General features: G+C 52.7%; 1 long non-coding RNA gene across 7 annotated transcripts in view; it reads right to left on the bottom strand.

Annotated features, from left to right (window-relative positions):
* Positions 1 to 20,689, bottom strand: part of LOC128101156 (uncharacterized) — a 57,302-nt gene that overhangs the window by 2,664 nt on the left and 33,949 nt on the right. The window contains exons 3-6 of one of the 7 annotated variants that reach the window (XR_008215006.1): positions 9,280 to 9,386; positions 7,816 to 7,870; positions 4,539 to 4,664; positions 856 to 3,548 (exon numbers count right to left, since the gene is read on the bottom strand). The exons of 1 other annotated variant lie outside the window; for it this stretch is intronic. This is a non-coding gene — a long non-coding RNA (uncharacterized LOC128101156). The remainder of the gene's footprint in view (positions 1 to 855; positions 3,549 to 4,538; positions 4,665 to 7,815; positions 7,871 to 9,279; positions 9,387 to 20,689) is intronic. 5 more of the 7 variants (XR_008215005.1, XR_008215007.1, XR_008215009.1 and 2 more) reach the window with 5 other exon arrangements.

Raw genomic sequence — 20,689 nt, 5'->3', positions numbered from 1 at the left:
ACTGGGTGACCTTCTTTTTGAAAGGCCCCTCCCTTCTCCAGGGCCTCAGCTACAGGCCTCTGGAGCCAAGTGTCTGGGAGCAGAGTGGGCTCCTGAATAGTAACACCTGTCCTGAGGACCCCACCTACCTTGCCTGTGGCCCATCTCCAGCCAGCAGCCCATGAGCTAAGAGAGAGCATACATTAATAGAGAGGAGAGGGTCATGGTACAAGCTGTCACCTTCAGGGTCAGAGAAGGGGACAGAAAGGAAAGGGCTGAGAACTTTTAATTTCCACTCATCTCTTTGAGACAGAGTTTAATGTATCCCAGACTAGCCTTGAATTCACTAGATAGCCTAAGATGACCTTGAACTCCTGATCCTCCTAAATGCTTCTACTACAGATGGATAGCACTATTTATGAAGCACTGGGATCTGACCCAGGATTCTATGTACACAGACTCCACTAACTGAGGATTCAATCTTTGGACCAAAGCAGCTCTGCTTAGAAGAAAGGCCTTCCCAAGCCCCTCACTCATGCCACAGGTGGAGAAACTGAGACCAGAGAAGGGGCGTTACTTAGACCTCACAGACCATGCTGGCACAGCCCAGGCACACCCAGCTTTGCCATCTGCCCCTCCCCCAGCCCTCCCACTGCTCACAGCCCTCCCACTGCCCACAGCCCTCCCACTGCCCACAGCCCTCCCACTGCCCACAGCCCTCACACTGCCCACAGCCCTCACACTGCCCACAGCCCTCACACTGCCCACAGCCACATCCATGCCACCTTTGCCTCCATGCCTCACTGCCCGAGATTGCTTTTCCCTCAGCATTTGAAGCCAGGAGAGCAAAGGAGACCTGAGTCGTGAGTGACTCACATGGGCCACTGGAAGCTGGGGTGTTCCCTCTGTGTTTCGCTGCTCTGTGACTCACTGGTGCTCGCCTTCCTTCCACGGACAGGAAGAGAAGTCAGGCCCTCGCACGGCTGAAGATGGGCATGGCTTTGAGCAGACAGGACAGGGCATGGGAAGGGGATAGAGCTGGCCCCTGACAGTGACGAGAACACAGGGTTTCCCTGAGCAGTAGCTGCTGTCCTTCCTATGGTGAGTCTGAGTGTGACCTGCAGCCTGCAACAGAGGCAGCCTGCAACAGAGGCACCCTGCAACAGAGGCAGCCTGCAACAGAGGCACCCTGCAACAGAGGCACCCTGCTGACCTGTCTGTGCGCTCAGGACCTGAGGCACCATGGTCAGTCACCTGAAGGAAGAGCAGTGTGAGGCCAGTGCGGCTGTGAGTGGCTAGTGTGGGGGATGACTTGTTCTGAAACACTGCTGCTGGGGTTGGGGATTTAGCTCAGTGGTAGAGCGCTTGCCTAGCAAGCACAAGGCCCTGGGTTCGGTCCTCAGTTCTGGAAAATTTAAAAAAAAAACAAACCACTGCTGCTGGCAGTAGCTGACAGACACACAGGTCAAAGCTGGAGTCAGGGAAGGCGTCTAGAACTTGTTTTGGAGATGTAGCCGGCCGGCCGGTGTCCCTCCCTGAAGGCCGAGGGAGAAGGACTGTTGGGGAACATGCCTTGGATTCTAAAAGCTTGTGTAAACATGGGAGGGCCCGGCACATCCTTGGCACTCACTGCGTCTCAGGGAGGGAATTCTCACCGCACAGCTAGACAGAGGCACAGCTACGGCCAGACTCTCCTGGTTCCTGACTGTACTCGGCCAGGCCCCCAACCCTCAGCCGGTGAGCAATGAGGCCCGTAAGAATTGGACCTGCGACTAAGCGGGGCCTGGCTGGGTCATCCTGGGTCTTAGGACAAAGTCTGGAAGGTCAGTGTTAGGGAGTGCTGTGTCAAAGTGGTAAGCAAAGTAGCAGTGTGTGACTGTGTCCCAGCCACCAGGGCAGGGGTCCAGACGTGGACTCCGGAGCCTGACAGGATTACTTTTCCCAGCTCTTCCACTTCTTGGCTAAATGTCTTTGGCCTCCATTATACAACCTGCACGGTGGGGATCAGAGCACTTGAACCTTGTGAGAGGTTGTATGAGGTGCCACACAAAGCCCCGCCTCTCCATGCCTCTCTCTGTGTCTTTCTGTCTGTCTGTCTGTCTCTCTCTCTCCCCCCCCCCCCCTCTCTCTCTCTCTCACACACACACACACACACACACACACACACACACACACAGAGTTGGTGTAAGGCTGGAACGGGCAGTGGAGGCAACAGAAGGATCATTGGGACTTGATGGCGACTGGCCCAGCTTTAAAAAAAATCACAACGACAGATCCTGTCTCAAGGGAACAAGGTGGAGAACAGTGGAGGACACCGGATATCCCAAACATCAGGTGTCCTGAACACTCTAGTCTTCAAGTGTATGCACACAGACGTGTACACCTGCATGCATGTGTGAACACATATATATATACCCCCCCCACACACACACAATTAACTAATTAATTAAAGTAAATGAGGAAAATAGCTTGAGACACCAGCAAATATCCCCTTTGTCCCATAACGCTTCCCGTTAGCTGGAGCGCACACCTGGGTTCCACTGCTGGGAGCTGGTTTCATTGCCTTGTATTTAGCTGACTCCCTAGAGGTTGGTTAATAATTGCTAATCCTATGGGAAATAATTGGGGTTGATTGTCAGTTTGGAGTCTCAGCCTTTCCTTCTCTCAGTTCTCACAGGTGGGTGGAGAGCAGCATGGTGGAGACCACACACTGGGAAGCCAGGCAGCCTCAGCTTATGCTCCGGTCCTCACGTAGATTTCTTAACCTCTCTGTGCACACCACCTCGTCCGCTTGTTGTGAATTGGGAGTGATTAGTCTGGTCTAATCTAGTCTCTGCCTACCCCAGAGTCTCTCCAATGAGCCACTGGTTGTGAAGGCCTAGGTCAATCTCAAATGCTATTCACCCTCATCCCACACTGAGTGGCTCTAAGACACAGTTGAGTCCTAAGGAAAGATGAAGGGCTCCCAGTACTTCAGGAGGTCTAAAATCAGTCCATTTGGACTTGGAGAACTCACCAGCGGAGAAGTCAGACACCATTCCAAGGCATATGCGATTGTGTAGGTGGGTGAGTGTGGGTGTGTGAGTGTGTATGAGAGAGAGAGAGAGGAGAAAGAGAGAGAGAGAGAGAGAGAGAGAGAGAGAGAGAGAGAGAGAGAGGCTGACATGAGCCTCAGAAGTGGGAAAAGCAACACATTTGAAAAGTAGAAAATGAACCCTTCCCACCAGGTCCCAAGGTCCAGGGAACACAGAGGAAGAGTGGACAGAAAGATTGCAAGAGCCAGAGGGTTGTGGAGGACTGATGTGAAGTATTGTCTTCCAGACATGACAGGGGAGTCATCATCATGAACGCACAGTAACTGTGGTGACCTGCACAAGACCCACACAAGATCAAGCCAGTCGGCACTCCAGCGTGGATGAGGAAGGGGCTCCGGAAGTCCCGCCTCTAGCTGAGAGCTATTGTAGGTTGATGGCTTCTGGAGGAGGGAGTGGTGTTGGCCACTGGTAGGTTGTCCATGCTCCAGCAGATGGCCCTTCATCCTTGGGCATACAGGCAGCACTAATTGCACTCTGTGGTTTAGAAAAAGGAGGAGAAAGGGAAGGATGGACGGGAGGAGGGCAGAGAAGAGGGGAAGGGAGGGGAGGAGGAAGAAGGAACATTAAGTTGGGAGAAGTGGAGGAGGAGTCCTGGAGGAGTTGGAGTGAAGAGTGAGGAATGGAGATGATCTAAGCGCATTGATTCATGTATGAAATTACCAAAGAATTTACCAAGTAGGAAAGGGGACTGTGCAAATATCCTCTACCAGGAAAGTTCTAGAATCACCTCTCCCCTTCCTCTTCGAGAGCACCTGGGACTTGTCAGGTAAGGATGGAGGGAGGAAGGAGAGAGTGGTCTCAGACCTGGGATCAGCCAACCCCAGGGCTTCTCCTGACAAGTCCCATGTCCTTGGGCCATCTCTCCTCCCTCATTTCTCTACTCATCTTAGCAGCACCAGGGAATGGATGCTGCCTGGACCCATTTTAAAGAGACAGAAACTGAGGCCAAGCTAAGTCTAAGAAGATGCGGGAGGTCACCGGCTTCTGAGGGTAGAGGTGTGATGTCAGTCCAAGAAGGCTTCGGAGCCTATCCCTTCAGCATTGTAAAACTACCCCCTGGAGTCCCAAACACAGGGAAATGCGGATGTGTACTGGCTCATGCTCAGAGCTGAGATGTCCCTGGCAGTCTATAAACTGTTCCCAAGGAGGTCACAGAGAGCCAGAGAGGCTGCGTCCAGTCCCCAGCCACGGTCATCCCAGGACACTGGCTGCAGCAATGGCAGGCACAACCACAGCCAAGCCTTCCTGCTCCCTGCCTCGACTTCCTTCCCAGCTCGGAGGTGCGGGCTCTTCCCGGGAACAACTTCCTGTCTTTCCAGCTGTTTTCCTCCACCGGCAGGGGACCACACCCCCCGCAGAAGCACTCTGAGCCCCTGTCCACTTTCCCGTGGCTCTTTCCTAGAAGGGCTGGCTCCGCCTGAGGCCACCCACTGAAGCAGGAAGTGATGCTGGAATCTGTCTCACCTCCTTCTTCCTTCAGTCCAGGAAATGGCTGTGTGGACAGGAGCTGGGCTCCAGGCGGCACATAGGAGCTCAAATCAGGTCACTCCAGCTGCATGCAGAGACCTCCATCTGATACTCAGTCTGGCCCTGTAAGGTTCTTCCACGTTATAGGCGAAGGCACAGAGAGGTGGAGCTGCCCCCCCGCCCCAGGACACACAGAGAGCTAGTCCAGGAACTGCTAAGTCAATTTTCCTTCTCAATCACCACATCTAGATACTGAACTAGATAATTAACTTGCGGGCTCAGGGCCTCTTGCCGAAATGGCTAGGATCCTCTCGCCACAGACACCACATAGAATAGCAGATATGGTTTTCTGCCATCTGGGCTTCCACTGGAGGCTCCATCCACCTGCCATTTCCTCCTCCTCCTTCTCTCTGCTCTGCTTACTGAGTCCCTGTCACCTACTGCCTGTAGCCAAATTTCTAAATGGTTAATTAAATAAAAAACACAGAGTCAGAAATTTGGGTTAAAGCCTTAGAGAGATCAGGGAAATATTGAAAGCTACCAGCTAACCTCACCTCACCAACTCCGCAGCTTCCAAGGAGCACGACTTCCTGTCTACCCAGGCTTATATGCCTTGCTTTTCTGCCCTCTCAATGTCTCTTAGCCCAGCTACCTCACTTCCTCTTTTTACACAGCTCTGTCACTGTCTGTCTATACAGACCTCCAGGTCTCTATGGTTGGTACTGGGATTAAAGGCATATGTCACCACGCTTAGCTCTGTTCCCTAGTGTGGCCTTGAACACACAGAGATCCTGCCTGCTAAGGGATTAAGGGTGTGTGCTGCCTGGCTTCTTTGTTTATTTAAAATGGCTGGCCTTGCCCCCCACCCCCATCTCCAGGCGAGCTTTATTTATTAATGCACAAATAAAATATCACCACATTTCAGCACAAGTAAAATATCACCACAACTGCCCAGCTGTCTGAATGATGTCCCTTAGCAGTCACACATGGGTTCAAATCCCTGCACACTCTCCGCACAGTGAATAACTTCAGTCCACTCACTCATGCATGAGAACTACTGTAAGGTGCTGCTCTCACAGCCAGAATTCGGCCGTCTTAATAAGATCAGGTATGCCTACTTCCAAGCTTCCATCCTTTGGGGCCATGGACTGATGGACTGTTGGTATTTCCTCCCAGAATAAGGGGTGGGAAAGGTCCTTGGACCCTTGCCTGAGTATCCAACCATTTGCATACAATCCTGCTCTAACTACACATGGCAGGGGTCCTCAGAAAGGGTTAGAATATATGACCCGGGAGGGGGACTCCATCCATGTGGCTAGGGGTGGGGGAGCCATCATCTGCTCAGTTGGCTGTTTTGGGGTCACCCTGTTCCTATCAGTAGCCCTTCATCCATGCTCTGTAAGTCCAGGAAACTCATTGGTTTCCCCCGGGTGAGCTATGGTTTGCCATTGGGACCTTGGGCAGAGGCAGCAAACGGTGTTTACAGCTTTCCCAGGGAAGGAATCCTCACTATAGGAACCGAACCTCAGTTTCCTCTTCTACAAATGGGGTGATGGTGCTGATGTGGGTGTGGGGAGAAGCTGGAGGATTGCCAGAGCTTGTGGGCATAATTCAATCAGGGCATGACGACTGCTGAGTGGCGGTGGCTTTGGTGGTGTGAGGGCCAAGGGTTACTGATGAGACTTAGGCAGACTGAGGCTGGAGAGGTACCAAGGGATGACCACGGTCATGTCTAGAAGGCCCTAAACAACAGGACATGCCGCCAGTGGGAACAGCAGGTGTGACTAGGCATCCTCCTGGGTTGTGGAGGCCAGCCTGGATACCTGGCAGATAAGTAGTAGATTCCATTCGAAGCCTGGCCTCAGGCTGGTATTGGAGAAAAAACTCAGAATAGTTCCCCAAGAGCAATGTTTTACTGCATTTTACATTGAATTTTGAGCCAGAATTTTATTATGTAGCCCAGGCTGACCTTGAACTTCTACCAGTTGGGGGTGTATTTCTATCTCTACTTTGCAGAGCAGGAAGCAAGGCACAGAAGGAAAAGTCACTTCCCACCGTCTAGTGGCCCAAAGCAGCCAAGCACACCTTAGGACCCAAACAATGGGCTTCTAATCCACCCAGCAGTTCACCCAGCAGTCTACACTGGCAACCAGGGCTTTAGCTGGGAGACTACTACAGCCAGCTGTCCCCTGACCCCTAGGACAGAGCCAGGCTGTGGTCAAGTTCCCAAGGGAAGCAGGAGTGTCAGGCTGAACTAAGCAGGCCCCTCAACCAATCCCAGGACTTGTGTTCCTCTCCCTGGGCTCCTGCCCTGGAGCTACTAGACAAAAAGCCAGGTTTAAACACATTGTTTTAAACAATTAAAATTAACTAAGGGGAAAAATACTCCATGAGGGAATGAGAGGGCCGTGAACCTGTGAACTTGCAGAGTTGGGGCCAACTCCAGCTCTCTTTCTGAAAATAGATCTCAGGACAACACTTCTCAGGGTTTGGACAGGAACCAAATAAGTAAGCCCCGTGGCCCAGTGACAGGCCTCAGGAGGCCAGGCCTATCCGAGACTCTGGATGCAATGGCCAATCGCTCTGCCTGGTGACTCTGTTCACTAGCCTTCACCCCAAGGGGCCTCCATGTCGGTTCTGGAGCTGGCCCCACATCTTCCAGCTGAGCACCAGCAGCCTCCCTTTCCCGGAAAGGCCTTGAGTAGAGGAAGTAGTGTGTACACTCCCTGTGGGGGGGCCTGCTGAGAACCTAGACCAGAGCAAGGCTCAGTCTTCCCTTACTCCTTTGGGGCAGTGTGATCTCTGGCCAGGGGCTTAGGCCTCAGGCCATCTATTAAAAAGGGCAAAGCTGTTATGAGGGTGGGAGCTACGTGGAGGTGCCTTAAAATGCTTAAAACTGAGGCTGGATGGTGGCCAGTGGATAAGAGCACTTGCTGTGTAAGATACTTGCTGTGTATGAGGACCTGAGTTCAGATCCTGCCCAAGTGTCCATGTAAAAATCTAGGCCAAATGGACGCTGTAACCCAGCCCTGGAGAGTATGGAGGAAGTTGGTATGTGTGAGATGAGCTATGTGCCCACAGCAAGAGTAACAGCTGTACTTAACACATGCCTTCTATGGCTGACCCATGGGAGCATGTGTGTGTGGTGTGCTAGCTCACTTCAGCCTCGCACGTTTCTGGAGCAGAAGACTCTCCTCTCCACCCAGCAGATGGGGAAGTTGGGGTGCCAAACAGAACCAAGACTGAACCAGATCCCAGGAGTTCAACAACTGACCTCTTCCATTTCTCCCATTGTCGTGGCCGATGAAAAGGCTTGCACTCCGCTGCCACTGTGGAGAGAATGGAACTACGCTAGCTTCTCCCATCCTCCTGCACCCCGATCCCCCCCCTCCCCAGGAGCCAGTGCTCTCAGTGCCTAAGGGAGCCTGTCCCTCCCAGGAGCCTTCTTTGGGGACAGTGGGAATCATCCATTCCCCTGCCTGCCCTTCCTATGCCTCAACACCCCCATTCCACAGGGAGCCCTGCTTGTCCCCTCCTGCCTCTCGGCAAGGAAGGATTTGTAGCTTTAATAATGCAGGTTTTTCTCCAGCAGCCTCCCTTGCTGCTCAGTCCCCTCTAAAGATCCTCAAAATTAAAACACTAATCAGGAATTTATTTTCTCATCAATCCTGCCTTTCAGATTATGAGGCCCTGGTGTTTTCACAACCCGCTGGCTGGCCATGGAGGAGTGTTACTTCAGAGCCAGAGCTGGGGACATGGGGCACAGGGATGTGGGTCCTGACAGACGGAAAGGAGGCAGGACAGAGTGAGAAAGATAACAAGGGACAAAGATGGTCTGAGAAAAAGGATAATGAGCAGGACGGTGCCAGGGAGAGGTGGTTGGAGAAACCCCTGATGAAGGGAGGGGACAGAGGGAGGGAGCCTGAAATCAGACACACAAGCAGCAAGAGGGGAGGGGGTGAGCAGAACCTCAGAAGACTAGAGGGAGAGAGGAAGGAAAGGAAGGGGAGGGGCAGAGAGGAGAAGAGAGATGGAAGAGAGAAGAGAAGGCAGCCGGCAGGCAGAAGAAGGGGGGATCGCACCAGCTTGAGGAATGCACCGCTGAAAGTGTGCCTCTTGGGAAGGGGATTGTGAACCATGTCTGTCTCCCCCTTTCCAATGCCTGCTGTGTGACAGAAGGGCCAGCTGCTGTGAGTCCACAGGAGTGAACTGGGTCAGCCCCAAGGTGAAGCCCCGGAAAAAAATTCCCTCTCTCTCTCTCTCTCTCTCTCTCTCTCTCTCTCTCTCTCTCTCTCCTCTCTTCTCTCTTCTCTCTCCTTGTCCCTCCCCTCCTCTGGCTCTCTCTTCATGAACCATCTGAAGCTTGCTGGACCCCAGACCCCATCCTCCTTCTCTAAGCACACCTCTGATTGGTCAGGACCCCACTCCACCTGCCCAAAGCCGCTGCTTGATCTGGGTGTGTCTTCCCAGCATCTTTGCCCCTGTGTAGCTCTGTCAGGTCATCCCAAACCCTGGGCACAGAGTCTGCTAGGCCTGATCCCCCTCCACTGATCCCCCTCCACACACTGTGATCACAGGCAAGCTACCCATCCCTAGGAGCCACCAGCCCTCCAGTTCTTCCTTTGTTTGATCTCAATGGGCTTTCCCTGCTGTGAAGGTCAATGGTCCACCTGCTTCAGAAGACCCAAAAGAAGCGAAAAGTGAAAAGGCCAGGATTGCATTCACTTGACAAAAGTACCAAGGGTCTACCGGTCAGCTGAGGTGGAGGATGCTGAGCCTGGCACTGGAAGGGTTGCTGTAGAGATCCCTGGGCGACATCGTCTCTGGCTGCTTTTACTTGTCCATCTGTATAATGGAAGGAGGTAGTGCCTCACCTATCTTGGAGTGTGGCTGCTCAGGGCTTTGCCACTAACAGCCAGGTGTCAGAAAGGACCACCCAGCATCAAAGGTGGCAGATACCTCCTCAGAAGCAGGTCACTCTACAGCCGGCCCCCAAAGCCCCGCATGGGCATTTAGCTGGGCTCAAGGTTGGCAGGTGCCTACAGGCCTGAACTTAATAGGTATCTCAGTCCCAGAAGGTTTTACACTGGAGCCAGTCCCAAGTTCAAGTTCGGCACAGACAAGGTCAGTGACCTTAGGTAAGCCACTTGCCCTGTAGCGTTCCCAACAGCCCTTTGTCACCTAGGATGAAGTTGAAGATTTAGGCAGGAGGTCAGGGGAAGGACAGGCCACAGGCAGGCGTTTCACAGAGCTCAACACAGGGCATGGTGTAAGCCTGTTGAGTCCCTGGAAGCAAGAGTCCAGGATGCCAATGTTACACACAGGGGTGAGCTGGAGTCCCAGGGAGCTACTGGAGTTTCCAGGGCACAAACCTGGCTCTGGGGGCCATAAGCTAGGCTGGGCCATCCATCCTTAGCAAGCCAATCAGAGCTAGCACTGGTGAAATCAGAGGGATTTCTTCAATGTGGTAACACCGGGAAGAGGAGCAAATAACGGGGCTCAGGGACCCCTACATCCCTCCTCAGGTACTGACACAAGGACACGAGATTGAGGACATGAGCTTCAGGGCTAACTGGGGTCAGGTGTTTAGGCTGTCCTGGTCAGGGTGTGGGCTGCTGGGTCACTGTCTCAGCCTCCATTTGGCATGTGGTCCCAAGAAGTTATCACCACCATTGCCCGAGGATCCCCCGAGTGTGGTGACTCCGACAGCAGGGGCAGCATGGCCAAGTTGGATAATTGCCCTCATCTAAGGGGTCTGTTTGGGAGGTCCTGATGTTGTCTCCAGCGGTCCTGATGCCCCTGAACCCAAGGTAATGGTGGGTCAAGGATAACAGCTGGAGGCCCTTCTGTGGTCGAGGAACAGGACACTAAGAACGGACAGGGAGGTGCCCAAAGCCAGCTCGATCCACAGCGAAGGCAGGGTCAGGCTTTCACTGTGTTGGTTCTGCCTGGTGAAGCCCAAACAGTTTCAAGTGCCCATTAGACCTGCTGGGCAGATACAGAGGCCCTGGCTTCTGCCTGTGAGCGTCAAGGCTTGCCAGGTCCCGGCATTAGCATCCTCCACTGTGAGTCAGCAAAACCCAGGGCCAGGCTGGGCCTCCCCTTCGTGGCCAGCAGCTTGTTCCTGCCACGGCCCTGCATGTCGGCCTGATAGGAAATCAATGTGTTTATGATCCGAGGCCTCTTGTACAAAAAGAGGAGGGAATAACTACATCCCAGAACCTGTTCTACTGAGTTAGCTTGGGGATCCTTTTCGTTCCAGACTCAGGCAGCCCAGAAAGAGGTTGAGGGCCCTTCGTGCCGCACCTCACTCGGCTAGGAGTCACCAAGGGCTTCCTTCTATTTGAGAATCAGAGTCTGTCGCGTAATGAAATCTGGCTAGCCAGGTCCTCGGAGGCTCTGAATCCTGAAATAACTGTCACAGGCTCTAAGTTAGACCCCTGTAAAAAATATTCACCCTTGGGGGGAAAGGTAGTTTTGTGGTTTTTTTTTTTTTTTTTTTTTTTTTTTTTGTAAAAAGCAACAAAATAATTAGGTGCTTATTGTGTCCTTGTATACCATCACCGTACTCAGAGTCACCCCTGACACTTCTAGACAGTATAATACAGGATTCACAGGTGAATTTAATATTCTAGACTCTAATAGAATTTACCAGAATATGGACGCTTATGACCACACACACTGGGAGAGAGAATTAAAGTGCCTTCCAGGGACGCCCCTACGGAGGGAACTAGCCTGAAGGAGACTCAGATTGGATTAACTGCAGGTGGGTTACGGGTCTTACTCACTCAGAAACTGTCTGCCACGGAGGGCAGATAACTAGAGCCAAGGAGGCCACAGCACCATTGTTAGCCACCGAACGTGAGAATTTTACAGTGGCTCTTACTGGGTGACTGCTATCTGTCTCAATCTGGGATGGTCCCTCTCTGGCAGCTAGAAATAGGGGCATCCAAGTGAAAGTCACTGTTCCTGTCATACGCAAGTGTGGTCCTTCCATGTGTAGCCCTTGTCCGGGGGCAAGGGTGCCCAGAACTGGGAGATCTTTTGGTAAAGTCCCTGGATGACTTTGACGCCCGGTGAGACAGAAAACAAACACACTAGATAAGGGTATGTGTCTGTCACCGGGGCAGGGCAGTTTCCTGGTAGCTTCACCCAGCTTGCCAACATGGCTGCCGTATAACCGTGGGAGGGATGGCAGGGACCTGGTCCCAGGGAGACCCCTGAAGGGTACTACTATTGAAGCTGGCTAGGCGATTCTCAGGTAGGAAACACAAGCACCCCAAGTCGCAGGTCTACCCCTGCGAGTCTCGTGGGGACCCCAGGACACACATGCCTCGACCCTCCAGGCCCCTCTGCTGTGGCCACCTTTGCCGAGGTGACCAGCCAGATGACCAGGACTGCCCCAGTGCCTCAGGCTTACTTGAAGGAACTGGCTTCATGAGCCTTGCCGTCTATAGTCCTACAATCTGCTACTGTTAGAGTTAAAAACAGGCCTTGTGTATTTTATAGACGAAGTAAGCAGAGAGGAAGAGAGCTTTACCCAAGTCACACAGCACGTAGTTAAAGGCTACACTAGACTAAAGCCTGGAGTTTTAGTACACTTCTCTTACTGTTTGTTTTTTTGTTTGTTTCATAAAGTGGGGGGGGTCTAGCTATGTAGCCCAGGTTAGCCTCAACCTCACTCTACAGCCCAACCTAGCCTTGAACACTCCATCTTCCTACCTCAGCCTCCCAAATACTAAGACTGCAAGTCTGTACCACTAGTCTGGCTCAGTGTGCTCCCCTCTACCCCTTTCTTTGTTCCTTGGAGATGAGAGGTCACTTCCCAAGGAGCCCTGAAGAACCACTGGGGGAGCATTGGCCACTAACTTGGGCAACAGAGTAGTAGAATCACCCCTGGAGGAGGTGAGGGTGGAAACCCAAAAGCAGGGTGTAAGACCCGAGACTCAGGGAGATGAGCAGCTAGACAGAGAGGCTGAGGACTGAGTCATTGAGTGAGGGTGGACCAGTCAGGGTAAGGATGGCCACTGTAACAAATGAGCCCAGATCTCAGGCCTCGAATACGGGAAGAATCCATCTCTTGTCCATGTTTGTGTGAGCATGTGTGGCCAGAGATCAAAGTCAGCTGTCTTTGTCTACTGCTCTTTGTCCTATTTATTTGTTTATTTGAATGTGTGTGATGTGTATGTGTATATGTATATGTATGCACATGTACGTGCAGCTGTGCTGGCCCATGCCTACATGCATAAAGGTCAGAGGTTAAGACAGGGTGTCTTCCTCTATGTTCTTTTTTGAGACAGGGTCTCTCACTGAACCTGGAGCTTGCCATGTCTGCTAGGTTGACTGGTGGGTGAGCCTCAGGATCCACTTGCCTCTATTCCTCTAGCCTGAGGTTGCAGGTGCATGCCGACATATTTGGCTTTGACATGCATGGTGCTGAGGATCCAAATTCAGGTCCACATTTGCATAACAAGCACTTTACCAGCTGAATCATCTCCCCACCCCCTGTTTGGACACCTTTGAAAACCCTTTGGCATCTGGTAGAAACAGGCTATTCTCCTGGGAGCTTTGGGTGTGATCTGGCTTTGGGGAGGAGGGCGATGGAGTTCCAACGTTCAGCAAGGGAGCGGATGCCAGGAAGCGGGTGGCTGTGCAAATGCAGCTTTGTGCAGATCTCTTTCAGCACTGGACTAGTTGGTCACCTTGCCTGGGCTTGTAAACTGCACTTGCTAGTCAAAACAACCTCAATCTAATCCATTTCTCCCAGAGAAGCAGCAAAAGGATGCTCATCTCTGAAGAGCCGTGCTCTCTGTTTCTTTAAAAAGACCACAGATATCTCTGTTAATCGCCCCAAAATGGCATGCCTAGATTCTGGGCAGTGGCCAATTCCTGGAAGGACTTCTAAATCAATTAAACAGAGTGGCCCAGGAACTCACATAAAATACTGGTTAACATAAAAGCCCAACACAGAAAGGTCGTCCAAGCCCTTAATTTTCACCTCATTTCTCTATGGTGAATAATGCCCTGCATTCTGGGTGTGTTTACCATGTGTCAGGTCCCCGTGCCAAGTCCTTTACTGACACCTGTCTTTAAGTCCAACCCACCCTCAACATGGAAGCTGGGGACTGGGAGGTTGATGGCCCCTCCTATAGTCACTTTGATAGTTAAACTTTATCCTCATCTTGATTAAGAATCACAGAGGAGACAGACTTCCAGACTGTTTGGGTGAGTGTTTCTAGAGAGCTAACTGAGGAAGGAAAACCCACCTGGAAATGGGTGGGACCAATCCCTTGGGCTGGGTTCCCAGAATGAATAAAAAGGGTCAAAGCAGGAAGCCAGCTGAGCACCAGTATTTACCTCCCTTCTTCCTGACTGTGGAAGGATGCAGTGTGAACAGCTGCCTCAGGTTCTGGTCCCGGTAGTTACAGCCAATCTCACTACCATGCCTTCCCTGTCAAGACAGATTGCACGCTCAAACCGTGAGCCCTTTCTTCCCTAGGCTGCTCCTGTCGGGTGTTTTATATCAGCATTGAGGACTGTAATCTGACCGAGGAGCCATGATGGGTCCTTCAGGCCTTTGAGTCATTTGAAGAACTTCTGACTGTGACTTCCGGGTAAGGACAGTTCTGTTAGTCCTCACTGTGGACAGCTACAAGCAACAGAAAGTTCAATGTCTCAAAAAGTTTTGACTTGTATAACTGAGCCCATCAGTGTTCACTGCATTCAGGCATTTAGGATCCAGGTGCTCAAATGGTATCACCCTGAAGTCTGCTCCCTCACCCCACCCAAGCTACCTGACCATGGTTGAACCCTTGTGTGTGCGTGTGCGTGTGCGTGTGTATGTGTGTGTGTGTGTGTGTGTGTGTGTGTGGTGATGGTGGTGGTGGGAGGGGGCACAAAAAGGGCCTGATCCTGACAGCTCCAGCCGAAGTCCTGGGGCAGGTAGAAATCAGCTTCCACTCCCTAATTGGCTGATTTCTGGGGTCACTGAGGGCAATGAGTACAGTTTTAGTCTTGACACGGCTGACTGGCCTTGGGTCACTTCCCCTGACCTTCTGAGTCTCACTTTCCAACACACTCCACAGCCCACCTGTTCCAGGTGCTGCCTGGGTGGCACCGTGGTGACTGTAAAAGCCTGGAGCCAGCAAAGGCACAGCTGTCCCCAGTGGAGTAGGAGTGCCGCTACCCCACATTCTACTTCCAGTCTCCACGGTTAATAGCAGGAGCCAACAGGAGGGCTGTCCAGCAGAACAGGCGAAGGCAGCAGGCATAGCCTCCTCTTCTGTCCCTGGCCCTGGAAAAGGGCCTAAAATCCAGCAGCACAGCATGGCCACCCTCTGTTCCCTCACAGCCAGCTGGAGGGCCTGTAGGCGAGCTATTTTGCTCCAAGGCAGAAGAATGGCTTGGCCAGAGGTGAGGATGATTAACCCGTATATTGAATTTCCCATGCATTTTCCCTTCTGAATTATCACAGGATTTGCTGAACTCTGACCCTGGCCAATTTATGATCCAGGTCGGGGACACGTTTGTCTCTGGGAGCCAGGAGCTATTCCTGTGTGGACTTGCTGGCTGTGGGCAGCCAGGCTCCACTCTGGCAGCTTACTCATCCTCCTGAAGGTTGCAGTTTCCTGCACTCTAGTATCCCTTTCTTCTTCCTGGTCCTCCAGGTGGCCGCTGGTCAGATGTCCATCCCATCTCCTGTGTTACCTGACACCATGGGGGCACCTGTCCCCACCAGTCACTGAGCTCTCGGGGGCCAAGGCTCTGTCTAGGCTAGATAATGCTGGCTCATGAGGGGTCTGCCCAGATGATACCTGCAGAAGGTAAAGAGACACCCAATCCCGACCAGGATTTCCCCTCCGTACACATATCCTGGGCTGGTAAAGATGCTCTGCCTGTTCTGAGGGGCTGCCTGGCAGTGATGAAACTGTACTACACTGGACAGGCTCTGCCTTCCCACCTTCCTGATGCTCTCCTCTCCTTTCCCTCCTCATGCCTGCATTTACTCCGAGATTTACTGAGTGCCTACTAGATGTTGGGCCTTGTGCCTGGTGCTAGGACCTGTAGGGGGAAGTTTCTCGGTCCCACCTGGGCACACGGTCCAGGCAAATCTCTCCCACCCACAGTCTCGCAGCCACTTATAAAATGACTATTCGGAGGCTTATATATTAATTATAAACTGTATGGCCTATGGCTTAGATTCATTACTAACTAGCTCTTATAACTTAACTCAACCCATTCCTATTTATCTATGTTTTGCCACGTGGCTTCATGGCATTACCTGTTCTCTCACATTTTGCTTCTCCTGGCATCGGCTCGCAGCTTCTGCCCAAACCCCACCTTTCTTCTCTATCTCTCTGGGATTTCCCACCTGACTCCATTCTGCCCTGCCATAGGCCAGTGCAGCTTTATTTATTAACCAATGGGAGCAACACATATTCACAGCATACAAAAAGACATCCCACAGCGGGACCACTGCAAATCAGACTGCGAGGTCCCCAAGCCGAGACACAGAGGAGACACGGCAAGTGGTCTCCAGGCCTCACAGCCACGGGATACCAAAGGAACAGCCACGGGCTACCAACGGAATATCAGCCAATCAGAAGAGCGATGTGTGACCTGGGATCCAAATGAGTGAGCGAAGAGCTCTGGTAGAGGGAAGAGATGGCACGAGGGCCCTGGGGCAGGAAAGGACTTAGCTACTATTCAGAATTGAGGGAGACTGGTGTGCCAGGGTCAGGGTCAAAGGCACAGCCAGCAGGAGAGAAGAAAGCACTGAGTCAGTACCCCTCCCCCCCATGCTCCCATCCCCACCACACACACACACACCTTGAGTCCTTGTTTCTGCCAGGGACACCCAAAGACAGGGGCCAGCAGGAATCAGGAGCTCAGAGGTCAGGAGCAGCTGGCCAAAACCCCAGGCCAGGAAAGACAGAATAAAGACTACCTGCAAACACCTGGAAACTCCAGAATGGGCTTGTCATTTAGCCTAGGGGCTCAGGGAAACTTCTCCCTAAGAAGTGTGTCTGTGTGTCTCTGTGTGTGTGTGTGTGTCTGTCTGTCTGTCTGTGTGTAGGGGCAGGGTTGCTGCTTCCTCTGCAAGGAAGGACTGAGTTCTTCCAGAGGAATGGGAGGCTCTGTGAACCTACATGTGAGAAGGTCTGGAGGCCCATGGGGTGGAGGCAGGTATGCAGGGAAATTCCAGAGGCTTGGAAACTCATTCCCCTCAAGAAATGGTGGGGGAGGAGACACCAAACAAGACTGCTTTGGGGGCTTTCCAGTTAGAGGGTGACAGTGGGAGGTGGGGAGCATAGAGAGAGGTGACAGAGGGGGAGGGGCTGGGGAGATGGGGGTTGAGCAACAAGCCAGGAGAAAAATTCCCCCCAAAGAATGTTCTTGGGACCTGAATGACCAAGAGCTAGAACCCTGGATGGCCTCTGCTAGACTCCCCTCATCCATAAGCGGTGGGGGTGGCCCCAGGAGCTCCTGACCCCAGTGGAGTTCTGCCATAACCACTTACAGACAGACCCAGGGACTGGTTTACCGTGGGTTCTCCCTCTGGCTACCTGAAGGTCTGTTACCTCAATGAGTTGTCTCCACAGAGAACCCAGTGAAGGCTCCTATCAGTAGCCAGCAGGGGAGTGAGTGAGGCAAGAGTAAACCGGGGCTATAGAGTGTCGATGGAGGGACAGACATCCTTAACCTTGGCTGGGACTCAGGACAGAGGCCAGAACTCAAGGAAGGCTGCCTGGAGGAGTCAAGGGGGTGACCTTGCAAGCTAAGCAAAAGAGCAGAGGGCTGTGTTTGGAGAAGAGCCAGCGGGTCAGCAGGGGAGCGATGGTGTGACCCAGGGAAGGGGCACAAGTGCCTGGAGCCAGCCCAGAAAATTCTTCTCAGCGCTAGGGCGTGAGTGACAGAATAAGACCAGATCCCACTTCCTACCGCAATGCCTGCTGGCTGGGGGCGGGAGCCAGAGAACCCAGGAGGGAGGCCATGGCTGCCTTGAACAGCCCAGAAGGGAGTCCCAGAACACCAGCACAACCCACTCAGCCTGTGGAGGCCTGGGTGGGGGTGGGGGAGAAGGAGATGATGCAGGAGTAGCCATTTCTGCTCTAGTCTTGACTGGGGAATGAACTTGCTGGGTGACCTTGGGCAGATCACTTTCCCTCTCTGGGCCCGGGTGTCCCTGCCTGTAGAATTAGTGAGTAGCAGAACAGTGCTCTGTGCTTAGAGGCCCCAGGGAACCAACAACAAATGCAGACAAGGAAAGGGCCACCTGAGAGGCAGGGTTATATAGGTCACAAACCCCAGCCTTCTCTCCTGGTGCAAAGGAGCCTTGTGTTGAAGTTGGGGTTTCTGATAATTCTTCAATCTCTCCCCATCCTCCTTTCTAAAGACAGGGTCTTACTACGTAGTCCAGACTGGCACAGAACTCCTGACAATCCTCCTGACTCTGTTTCTGGAAAGTCAGGATTATAGGCTTGCATCACTACACCAGCTCCAGACTTTAAAAATAAGTTTGAAATGATTTTTGATTCTCCTGCCCCACCTTCTGCATGCCCAGATTAAGGGTACACAGCGCCATGGGTGTCTGGTTTGTCTGGAGCTGGGGATGGACCCCAGGGCCCTGTGCATGCTAGGCGAACACTGTCCACTGAACTACATCAGCACTCAGGACGGGGGGCAGGAGGATCAGGTGTTCCACTTGGGCTACATAGTGAGTTCTAGGCCAGTCCAAGCATATGTGCAACCCTGTCCCAAACAAACAGAAACAAAATGGCATACACATTCCTTTTTCTTTTTTTTTTTTAACTCAACATTTGGGCCATCGCAACAGCCTGTCCCAGCTCACTTGATTGAGACTCCGTGTTCTAAAAAGGGTACAATGAGGGAGAAGGAAGGAGGTGGGCATGGGGAAAGGCAGGGAGGTATGGATGGAACAGTCTGGGGCCCCTGGGCCAAGGTCCATTCTGCTTGGAGCCTCAGAGCTACTGGGACATCTCTATTAGAAGCTGAGCTGAGTCAGTCAAGATAGGCTTGTGAGGTGTCCCCCTGCCAAGGCCTTCAACAGACCCTGCAAACTTATTTTTCAAAGTGGCAGGCAGCCTAGCAGGGAGAGGCCTGGGAGGACCCCTCAGCTTGGCCTTTACCAACTAGACAAGGCCTGGAGGAGGTGGCAGAGGACAGAGCTCCAGGTGATAGCCCTCTGACAGGGTCACATGGGTCAAGGGCAGAGACCTGAAACACTGTGGTCACTCTGCCTGCACCGCAGTGAGATTTTCTTGAGGTTCTGCTTCTTCACTGCAGACTAAACCCCCTCAGGCCTGGCTGCACCAGCCGCAGGTGGGTGGGGTGTTGTGCTCCTCACAGCTGGGCTCCAGGCTGAATGGGAGAGAGGTCACACTAGGTCTGTCTGAAGCACAGCTGAGCAGATGAGAGAGGGGACTTGGTATGGGGAAATCAAAGCTGCCCCTTGGCCTTCGGACCTGCAGGTGATCTGGGACAGCCCCTGCCCCTCACCGGACTCACCAGCTCTGCCTTTGTTTACATCCCTGATGCAGAGTTGAGGCCAGTGGGAAATGAGCCAGGCAGAAGGGGTCCTGAACTCTGGGACTTTAGGTTGTGGGTTCTGGAGGAGAGTCAAAGACATGAGCAAAGGCAGGTGATGTCTCCAACCAGAGCCAGAAGTGATGGTATGATGGGAAGGGCATATGACAGAGTAAGGGGACGTGGGACCTTATTAAAAAATGTGCGAGGCAATGAGGTGAGTCAGCCATGTTTAAACACTGGGCCGACCCCAGGCAGGGGACAGCTGGAGAGAAGGCCTCCAAAGAAGAAAGCACAATGCATTCTGAGCGCCAGGAGGCGCCAGGATGGTAGAGTCTGGGAGCCCTTTCCCAGTTCTCTGCATCAGAGGAGACCATGGGCTCCAGCCAAAGAGAGAGAGAGGGCAGCAGCCAGGAGAAGCTGCACACAGAGAACTGGCCCTTTAATAATCCCAGGTGGGCGCTCTGCACAATTGCATTTTGAAGATCCCAGCTTGCTTAGCACAAGTGGAAAATTACCTTATCGTCTCCTCTGCGGTGCCTTTGGATCCTGATTTCATCATTCATATGTACAGCAGCGCATTTTCAACAGGGACAATTTAATTACGCTCAATTTGTGTAACTGAATTATTAAAGACTCATTTAGAGAGAGCACTGTGTCCAGAGCTTGCTGGGCTTCGCAGTGGCTCACATTTGGGATGGAGCCCCTGTGGGTGACCCTGGGTTCTGGAATGTTCCCCTCCTCTGCCCCTGCACTCACAGCCTGCCTTGTCTTTTCATTTCTGTCTCATTGAAGAGGACATCTTTGGGCCGGCTTCTGACAGCAGCTCCTGTAATCGTTCCCAGGTTCCTTGTATGCTCTTTCAGTCAACCAGCAAAAAAGCTGCATGAGAGAGCTATGGGGCTGTCAGCCTGAGTCAGGAGCCGTGGGACAAGCCCCCAACACCAGTGTGTGTGTGTGTGTGTGTGTGTGTGTATGTGTGGCCTAGAAGGGGAAGGGGCTTGGGATTCCATTTCATCTTCTTAGGCAGTACTGGGGGGTGAGCCACAGGGCCTGCTGACCCCCATAACAAATGCACATGGAGAAGCCAAACCTCTAGGCCAGAGTCAGCATTTGAACCCAGGACTCTGGGGGCTCTGCTTCACAAAAATCTTTCTCTTCCAGGGGTAAACTGGGTATGAGGGTGTTTGCCCGAGTTGGCTGGAGGCAGGAAAGGGGCTATGTGGCCTCGGGGCTCTGGGACAGACTGCTGGGGACAGAGTGCCTCCAGACCTGGAGGCCCAGTCCTGCAGGTGCACTGACGTTCTCCAGAGCAACGGAGACTTAGGACACGGTGTACTCAGTGACCATTTCCTCTAAGCGGAGGCATTTCCTTCTGCGGGGAAGAGGGCACTCAGGAAGCTAGGGAAACTCACAAGGCTCAAGAATGTGCAAAGATGCCCAACCCCCGCCCCTTTACAAAGTCACGGTGATCCTTGGGGAAAAGATGCTCTTTAGTGGGGCTGCCTCTAAACTGAGCAAGGAAGCTGCTTTTCAGTAGACTTTCGGTCCCTTCAGCCCTAGGATTCCCAAGTCCATCGGGGCCTCTGGCAAGGCCTCCC

Source organism: Peromyscus californicus, unplaced genomic scaffold (assembly GCF_007827085.1).
Source record: "Peromyscus californicus insignis strain IS unplaced genomic scaffold, ASM782708v3 Scaffold_7__1_contigs__length_154581171, whole genome shotgun sequence".
Taxonomy (NCBI): Eukaryota; Metazoa; Chordata; class Mammalia; order Rodentia; family Cricetidae; genus Peromyscus; species Peromyscus californicus.
The sequence above is the reverse complement of the archived record's forward strand: the minus strand, read 5'-3'. Positions and strand labels throughout refer to the sequence as shown.